The sequence below is a fragment of the Pteropus vampyrus genome, unplaced genomic scaffold (genome assembly GCF_000151845.1).
Source record: "Pteropus vampyrus isolate Shadow unplaced genomic scaffold, Pvam_2.0 Scaffold10, whole genome shotgun sequence".
Taxonomy (NCBI): domain Eukaryota; kingdom Metazoa; phylum Chordata; class Mammalia; order Chiroptera; family Pteropodidae; genus Pteropus; species Pteropus vampyrus.
In genome coordinates, this window is record NW_011888791.1 from 14,359,015 (window position 1) to 14,368,203 (window position 9,189).

The following is a 9,189-nucleotide window of genomic DNA, read 5'->3' on the forward strand; positions in this document are numbered from 1 at the left end:
AACTCAGAAATAAAACCAACAAACAAAAGTAGTACTTTACCAAAGAGATTTAAAAAGAGTCAAACAGAAATTCTGCAGCTGAAGAACTCAATAAAAGAGATGAAGAATGGACTAGCGAGCTTAGGAAATAGAGCAGAACAGATGAAGAAAAAATAGTGACATAGAAGATTGAAATCTAGAAATGACTCAGGTAGAAGAAGAGAGAGAATCGAGAGTAAAAACAATAAAGAAAGAAAGAATTCTGTGAGAACTATCTGACTCCATTAGAAATAGCAATATAAAAATAATGGGTATACCAGAAGGTGAAGAGCAGGAGAAGGGAACAGAGAGCCTATTCAGACAAAAATTGATGATAATTTCCCAAACCTATAGAAAAACTGGATCTTCACATACAATAAGCTAACAGAACACCTAATTACCTCAGTCAAAAAAGGCCTTCTCCAAGGCCTTTTAATTATATTAAAATTATCAAAAATTAACAACAAAGAATTCTCAAGGCAGCCAGGGAAAAGAACACAATAACCTAAAAAAGAAATCCTATGATGTTATTTTCAGATTTTTTAGCAGAAATTCTACAAGCTAGGAGAAAGTGAAATCAAATGTTGAAAATATTAAGAGAGAAATCACCAGCCAAGAATAATGTATCCAACAAAATTATTCTTTAGGTATGAAGGAGAAATCAAGACTTTTCTTGACATAGAGAAGCTAAGGGAATTTACCGCAAGAGCTGCATTACAGGAAATACTGAAGGGTGTTCTTCTACCTGAACCAAAAAGACAAAAAGATACAAAACTATGAGTAAGATGGCCAACAGACATATAGAATCAGGAAATTGCCACCTTTGTTCGGATTAGGGTATCAAACACTAAATGTAACATAAAAGGAGGTAAAGAACATTTTTAATAGAAAAAAATGACAATAGCTACTGTAATTTTGAAATTAACTCATAACAAAAAGGGATCATTTGTAACAACAAAGAGATAAAAGGAGAAGGGTAAAGGACACAGGTGAATGGAGATAAGATGCAATCAGAAGAAAAAGGACGGCTGTATATACAAAACTTTCTTCTGATAAATCTAATGGTAACCATAAAAAATAAATCTAGAACTGAAATACATAACATCTAAAAAAGAGGAAATGTAGGAACGTATCATAGAATATCACCAAAATAAAACAACAGACAGAAACACTAGGTAAAAGAAACAATGGAGACACAGATCTAACATGAAACAAAAGATAAAATGTCTATAGAAAATCCTCATATATCAATATTTACCCTAAATGTAATTGGAATAAACTCACCAATTAAAAGGCACAGAGTAGCAGGTTGGACCAAAAAACAAAACCCAACTATATGCTGCCTTCAGGAGGCACATCTCAGCTGCAAGGACAAACACAGACTCAAATTGAAGGGGTATAAAATGATACTCCAAGCAAACAGCATCCAGAGAAAAGTGGATGTAGCTGTACTTATATCTGTCAAAATAGATTTCAAGATAAAAAAGGCAACAGAGGACAATGATGGATATTTAATAATGATAAAGGAGATAATATATTAAGGAGACAAACACTTATCAATATATATGCACCCAATCTGGGGGCATCAAAATAAATAAAGCAACCACTTGCTAGAACACTAATGGAGAAAATGACAAAAACACAATAATAGTAGGGGATCTAAATACCCCATTGTCAGCTATGGATAGAATATCCAAACAGAAAATCAAGAAAGAAATATCAGCCTCGAATGATGCATTAGACCAAATGAACATAATTGATATTTAAAGAGCTTTTTATCCCAGAATATTAGAATATACATTCTTCTTTAGTACACATGAACACTTTTAAGTATAGAACATATGTTAGGACACAAAACTAGCCTCAACAAATTTAAGAAACCTGAAATCATACCAAGCATATTCTCCAACCACAAGGCTTTGAAATTGGAACTCAACTGCAAAAATAAAGCAGGAAAAATCACAAATATGTGGAAATTAAACAATATGGTGCTAAACAATGACTGGGTCAAAGAAGAAATAAAAGAAGAGGTCAAACAATAGAGACAAATGAGAACAATAACATATGACATGTAAAAATGTGGGGGATACAGCAAAAGCAGTAATAAGAGAGAAGTTTATATCAATACAAGCCTACCTCAAGAAACAATAAAAATCTCAAATAAATAACCTAATATATCACCTTAAAGATCTAGAAGAATAATAAACAAAGCCCAAAGTCGGAAGAAGGAAGGAAATAATAAAAATTAAAGCAAAATTAACGAAATAGAGAACAATAACCAAAAAAAAAAAAAAAATAGAAAAAATTAAGGCATCAAAAAGCTGGCCCTTTGAAAAGAGTATTAAATTGACAATTCTCTGGCTAAACTAGCTAAGGAAAAAGAAGAAAAGACTCAAATAAACAAAATCAGAAATAAAAGAGAAGTTATGATGGACACCACAGAAATACAAAGGATTATACAATATTATAAAAGGCTATACACCACCAAATTCGATAACCTAGAAGAAATGAATAAATTCTTAGAAATATATAAACTTTATAGACTGAATCACGAAGAACTGGAAAATTTAGAGCAATTGACAGTAAGCAAATTAAAACAATCATAAAAACCTTCCCAAAAGTCCAGGACCAGATGGCTTCACTAGTGAATTCCACCAAACATTCAAAGATTTAATACCTATCCTTTTCAAACTCTTCCAAAAAATTAAAGAAGAGGCAATACCTCCTAATTCATTTTATGAAGCCAACATTACCCTGATACCAAAACCTGACAAGGACAACACACAAAAAAGAAAATTACAGACCAATATCTCTGATGAATACAGATGTAAAAATCCTAAAAAAAATAGTAGGAAATCGAATACAATAATACAATAAAAACATAATACATCACGATCAAGTGAGGTTCATTTCAAGGGTGCAAGAATGGTTCAACTTACACAAATCGATCAATGTGACATACCACATTAACAAAATAAAGGATAAAAATCATATGATCATGTCAATAAATGCAGAAATGGCATTGATAAGATACGACATCCATTTATGATTAAAACGCTCAATAGAATGGGTATAGAAGTAAAGTAGCTCAACATAATAAAGTCTATGTATGACAAATCCTCAGCTAATATCATACTGAATGGTGAAAAACCAAAAGCTTTTCCTCTAAGATCAGAAACAAGATAAGGATGTCCTCTCTCACCAGTCTCATGCAATATAGTATTGAAAGTCCTAGCCAGAGCAATCAGGCAAGAGAAAGAAATAAAAGACATTCAGACTGAGAATGGAGAAGTAAAATGGACACTCTTGGCAGATGATATGATTCATATACATAGAAAACTGTAATGATTCCACCAAAAAAAAGAAAACTATTAAAAACAATAAATAAATACAGTAAAGTTGCAGGATACAAAATCAATGTACAGAAATCCATTGTGTTCCTATATACTAAGAACAAAATTACAGAAAAAAATGAAAAAACAATTCCATTTGCAATTGTAACAACAAGAATAAAATACCTATGAATAAACTTAACAAAAGATGTGAAAGACCTATACACTGAAAACTATAGACATTATTGAAAGAAATTGAAAAAGACACAAAGTAATGGAAAGATATTCTGCGTTCATGGATTGGAAAAATCAACGTAGTTAAGAAGGCCATATTACTCAAAGTAATATACAGATTTAATGCAATCCCCATCAAAATTCCAATGGTACTTCTCGAAGAAATAGAACAAGAAATTATCAAATTTGTATGGAACCACAAAAGATCCTGAATAGCCAAAGCAATCCTGAGAAAAAAGCACAAAGCTGAGGGTATCACACTCCCTGATTTCCAACTGTACTACAAATCTACAATAATCAAAACAGTATGGTATTGGCAGAAAAGCAGACACACAGACCAATGGAACAGAATTGAGAGCCTAGAAATAAACCCAGAAATAAACATGTATATGAGCAACTAATTTTTGAGAAAGGAGCCAAAAACATACAGTGGAGGAGGAAAAAAGCCTCTTCAATAAATAGTGATTGGAAAATTGGAAAGCCACATGCAAAAGAATGAAACTAGACCACTATTTGATACCATACACAAGAATTAATTCAAAATGGATAAGAGACCTAAATATAAGACCTGAAACAATTAAATACATAGAAGAAAACATTGGTACTAAACTTACAGACCTTGGTCTCAGAGGCAATTTTATTAATTGGATCCCAAGGGCAAGGGAAATGAAAGCAAAAATAAATGAATGGGACTATCTAACTAAAAAGCTTTCACATAGCAAAAGAAATCATTGACAAAACAAAAAATCAACCAACTGAAAGGGAGAAGATATTTGCAAACAATACTTCCAATAAGGGGCTAATATCTAAAATATATAAAGAACTCATACAACTCAACAACAACAACAAAACAATCCAATCAAAAAATGGGCCAAGGACCTGAACAGACACTTCTGCCAAGAAGACATACAAATGGACAACAGATATATGAAAAGATGCTCAACTTCACCAGCTATAAAGGAACTGCAAATCAAAACCACAATGAGGTACCACCTCACATCTGTTAGAATGGCTATTGTCAATAAGACAAGAAATAATAAGTGAGAGTGTAGAGAAAAAGGAACCCTTATACACACTGCTGGTGGGACTTAAAATTGGTACAGACACTATGGAAAACAGTATGGAGTTCCCTTTAAAAATTAAGAATGAAGCTACTCTATAATTCAGCAATCCCTCTTCTGGGTATCTACCCCAAAAATTTGAAAACATTTAAGATGTATATACCCCTGCGTTCACTGCATCATTATTCATGCTAGTCAAGACATGGAAACAACTCAAGATTCCTTTGATGCTGATTAAAAAAAGAATATATTGTACATATATATAATGAAATATTATTCAGCCATAAGAAAGGATGAAATACTGACATTTGTAACAATATGGATGAATCTTGAAAGTATCATGCTAAGCAAAATAGTCTGACAAAAAAAAGGACAAGAATCATATGATTTTACTCATACATGTGATATAAAAGAAAAAGTAAGCAACCAACCAACCAACAAACAAAAAACTCATAGATACAGACAACAGTATAGTGGCTACCAGAGGGTAAGGAAGGTTAGAGAAGGTTGAAGAGAGTAAAGGGATCAAATATATGTTGATGGAAGGAGACTAAACTTTGGGTGATGAGCGCACAGTGTAATATACAGATTATGTATTATAGTATTGTACACTTGAAACTTACATAATCTTATTAACCAATGCCACCCCAATAAATTTAATAATAAAAAATGGGGAATAGTGTTTCTAGGTAGACACAGAAGTTTATTTTCTCAACTATTGTGTAATTTCAATAAGTTATTTTTTCCTTTTAGTGGTCCTCTTTCATTATTAAGGGCACAGAATTTCTTACAAATAAATCTTAAATGTTCAAAATTCCATAGGAATTTGTGAGTGATGGCTTAAACAGACATAAGCTGATAAAATCTTTTCTTGAAGCTTCAATCCTATTGCGGCCAAACACTCAGACAGAAGGTGAAAAGAAAAATGGAACAGAATTTTTTCCAAGATCTCTGTTCTTGGGAGTGGGGAGTGAAAGGAGAAGGGAATGGCCAGGAGTATTGGAGGCCACTGGCCAACAATTTTCAAGTGCTTTCATCACAACTCAAAATAACAGATTATAAATCAGTAGAGCAGACATTTCTATAGAGGCTTTTTATAACTTGCTCCCACCATCACATTACCAATTGAGCTACTCTTGCTAATGTAACACGTTTTTTTCACTTAGAATGATTGTTTCGTAGAATGAGTGATACCTTTCTTAAGATCCCATTCCTGCTGTTTCTGAGTCTCTTCACCTTGAGGACCCTTCGCCCAAAGCAAGCCTTGTTTCAAAAAGAAGCAAAGTGCTGCATTTCAATACTACAGCTACTTCAAAATCATGTTTTCACTTCCCAGAAAGAGTTTTTTTAAATGCACTACACTTCAGCTGCTGTATCTTGCCTGAGTCCAGCACTAAGGAGCACCTCAACGCTCTCCAGAAGAAACTTACTTTTTTTGTTTGTTTGTTTAAAATTAAAGGTGGGTCAAGGGGTGGGCTGAAGTACTGATTCTGAGAAGGCACTGCACCGAGTGAGTCACATCTAGAAGTTTTTTCTGGTTCTTTTTCGGGTCCATGCCCTGGTTCAGTAGTAAGTACAGAAAAAATGCTAACCCCAACCCCGATTTTCACAGCCCCTGAAAACAGAGATAAGGACAGTTGCTCTGAGAACCCCCTACACGCAACTTCTGAAAGAAACTGCAAAAGTTTAGCCCCTCTCGCCACTCTCTTCACCTTTGCCCCAAAGGGAAAACCTTAAAATTTTTACCTCAGAGAATAGGCTCCACAAGGAAGTAAGCATTATACCTTTAAATAATAACAGAAGAGTGAATATAACACTTGGATTCTGAAGAGTCTATAGTGCTTTCTTATCAGCTTTTTCAATTGCCCATAAAGATGTTTAATTTAACATTTAGTGGCATCCCCTGAAAGTAAAAAATTGATAAGTAGACAGACCTGCATTTTAAATTAAAGCAGTGGTGACTTCAGATTCCTCAGGCTTTTATGCTTGTTCTATAGTATTTTATTTTAGATTCTCATTTCTTTATTACTTTAGGGAGAGAGAAATTTACAAAGCATGCAGTAGGCAAGGATTAATCAATTTTCACAAAAGAATTTTTCACGAGTTTCTTTAAACAGAAAGTTTCTGTAGTAACTAAAAACCTTGTTTTCATTTACAAAATTATTTACTATAAACCGTATAATCTCTCAGCGCTAGTGACATCTAAACAAAATCATATCTGAAATTCTAAAGAGGTATTTTTCACTTTTAGGTATTTGCCTAGTAAACAATTATTAAGCATTTACTATAGGCAAGAGAGACCAAATGTAGTAAGACGTGCCTCCTGCCTCTGAAGCGTTCACAGGGCCATGCAGATTTCTAGCACTGTAGGCCACTAGGCACAGGTTCTAAGAGTGATACTACTGAGTTTGCCACATCACCTGTTTTGTGTCTGCTATGGGGATGGGGAGGAGCAACCAGACACAACTACTCCCTCTCCTGCACTCTTTCCAGTCCTCAGGCCTCCCCATCAAAACTACAAGTAACCAGTTGGGACACTAGGAAAATGCCTAAACGTCTTTTAGGCAGAGGAAATCAATCACCGCAATGTCAGTTTTCTTCACTTATACTTGCAGTGCCTACCATCTGTTTATTTCATTAGAAGTTAAAAAGAAGAAAAGGGAAAATAAGACACTCAGATTTATTCATTGGCATCTATTGTAACAAATCTGAAGGTAGGTGTTAGACCTAAGCACTTAACAGAAAGTTAGTTAGAAGTTAGATTATCGGTTTGGGTTTTTTTCTTTCATTTATTCATGATAGTGCACCATGCACTAGCACATACAATTGAGAACCCACTTTGAAACAAAGAACTGTTCTTAAAGTGAAGAAATAAACTGTTCAAAATGGTGAAACTAGACACCCCAAATATCTATTCATTTTACCAAAAAAAAAGTAACTAACCATTTTAAGCTTTAAAGTGAATAATACATAATATTTGTTGAACATTTATTATGTGCCAAACATTGAGCTAAGTACTTTTCATACAAGTGAGGTAGATATTATTATCTCCATTTACAAATGAGAAAATCCAGGTACGGAAAGTTAACTAACTCATCCAAGGGTATACAGCTAGAGGCTGATGAAGCTAGGAATTTTAGCTCAACCACTAAACTCTACTGCCATATCATGAAAGAATATTTCAATGAAATCCCAGTGAATTTAAGATTTGAAATCGCCAGCTGAAAAGATTGTGAATGCCACCCTTCACAGAATATCTGAGCAAATAGGAAAAGCGGAAAACCATCTCCATGGCAAGCAATTCACATATATTATCTCATTTAATTCTCACATTCTATTATGTAGGTACTATTATTACTCTAATACACATTAACCAGTGAAGTTACTAAAATATAGAGAAAGAAGATCACATGATGGCCCAAGATCACAAAATAGATTTGAACTTAACTCTGAGTCCAGAGCCAAAGGTTTCGCCGCCTTGCTAAATGATGCTTTAGAATTAATATTTTAAACCAAAGCGTAAAAGAATAAGATACATCTTTAAAACAAGGAAGTTACCTAACCTAAAGCTCTAACTCTAACAAGAGTTCACTGCCAATTTGCAGTCCTAACTCTGCATGTCTGGTCAACATAAATTCAAGGGCATTGGATCATATCAGAGACAGAGACTCCAGGAACTTAAGGTATAAAGTAAGGCAGTCGAAGAAGAATGTCACATTTTTGTTAGGCGCTGTCCTTCCTTTATATAAATTTAATCAAGATGACACAATCTTTACTTTTAAAATAATATTTTAAAATGCTAAAATTCTTACGGAAGCATCAAAACATTGAGTGGATAGAACAGACTCTTATTTCCCTTGAGTGGCTAGAACAGTCTCTCATGTGAGTATCTAAACACCTATTTAGATCATTGAAATGCCATACACGTCAAAACACTCCAGCTTAACACTTCCTTTGAAGTCACGACAATCAGTTTTTTATTAGTGTCATTATTTAGCATTTCTATAGCACTTCACTTTTGACAGGTGCCTTGTAATTATTTCTACTCTAACTTAGCTCCTACTCATTCATTAACATTCATTTACTCTCCCAATGAAATATATATAGATTCCTTGCCAAAACTGAATCTATCCCAAACCAAAAAGATTCAAATGTATATCTGAATTTCAGACAAACATGTGTCTATAGGAAGAATAAGGCAGGTTAGATAGATGATAGATAGATAGATAGATAGATAGATAGATAGATAGATAGATAGACAGACAGACAGGCCAGCCCAGGCCAGACCAAGGCAGAACGACTGATCAACAAGAAGACTGCCCAGGCCAGACCAAGGCAGAACGACTGATCACCAAGAAGACTGGCAAACGGGCTGGCAGAGCAAGTGAGCAAGAGAACTATAAGAAACTAATTCCAAGGACCAGTAACATTCTTGTATTCTTATCTTGGTTCATTGCAGCTTGCAGGGATTATCAGTCACATCCCACTGTTGCCAATGAAAGCATAAATAAAAGAGAAACCCATGGTCGCATATGAATTAAAAT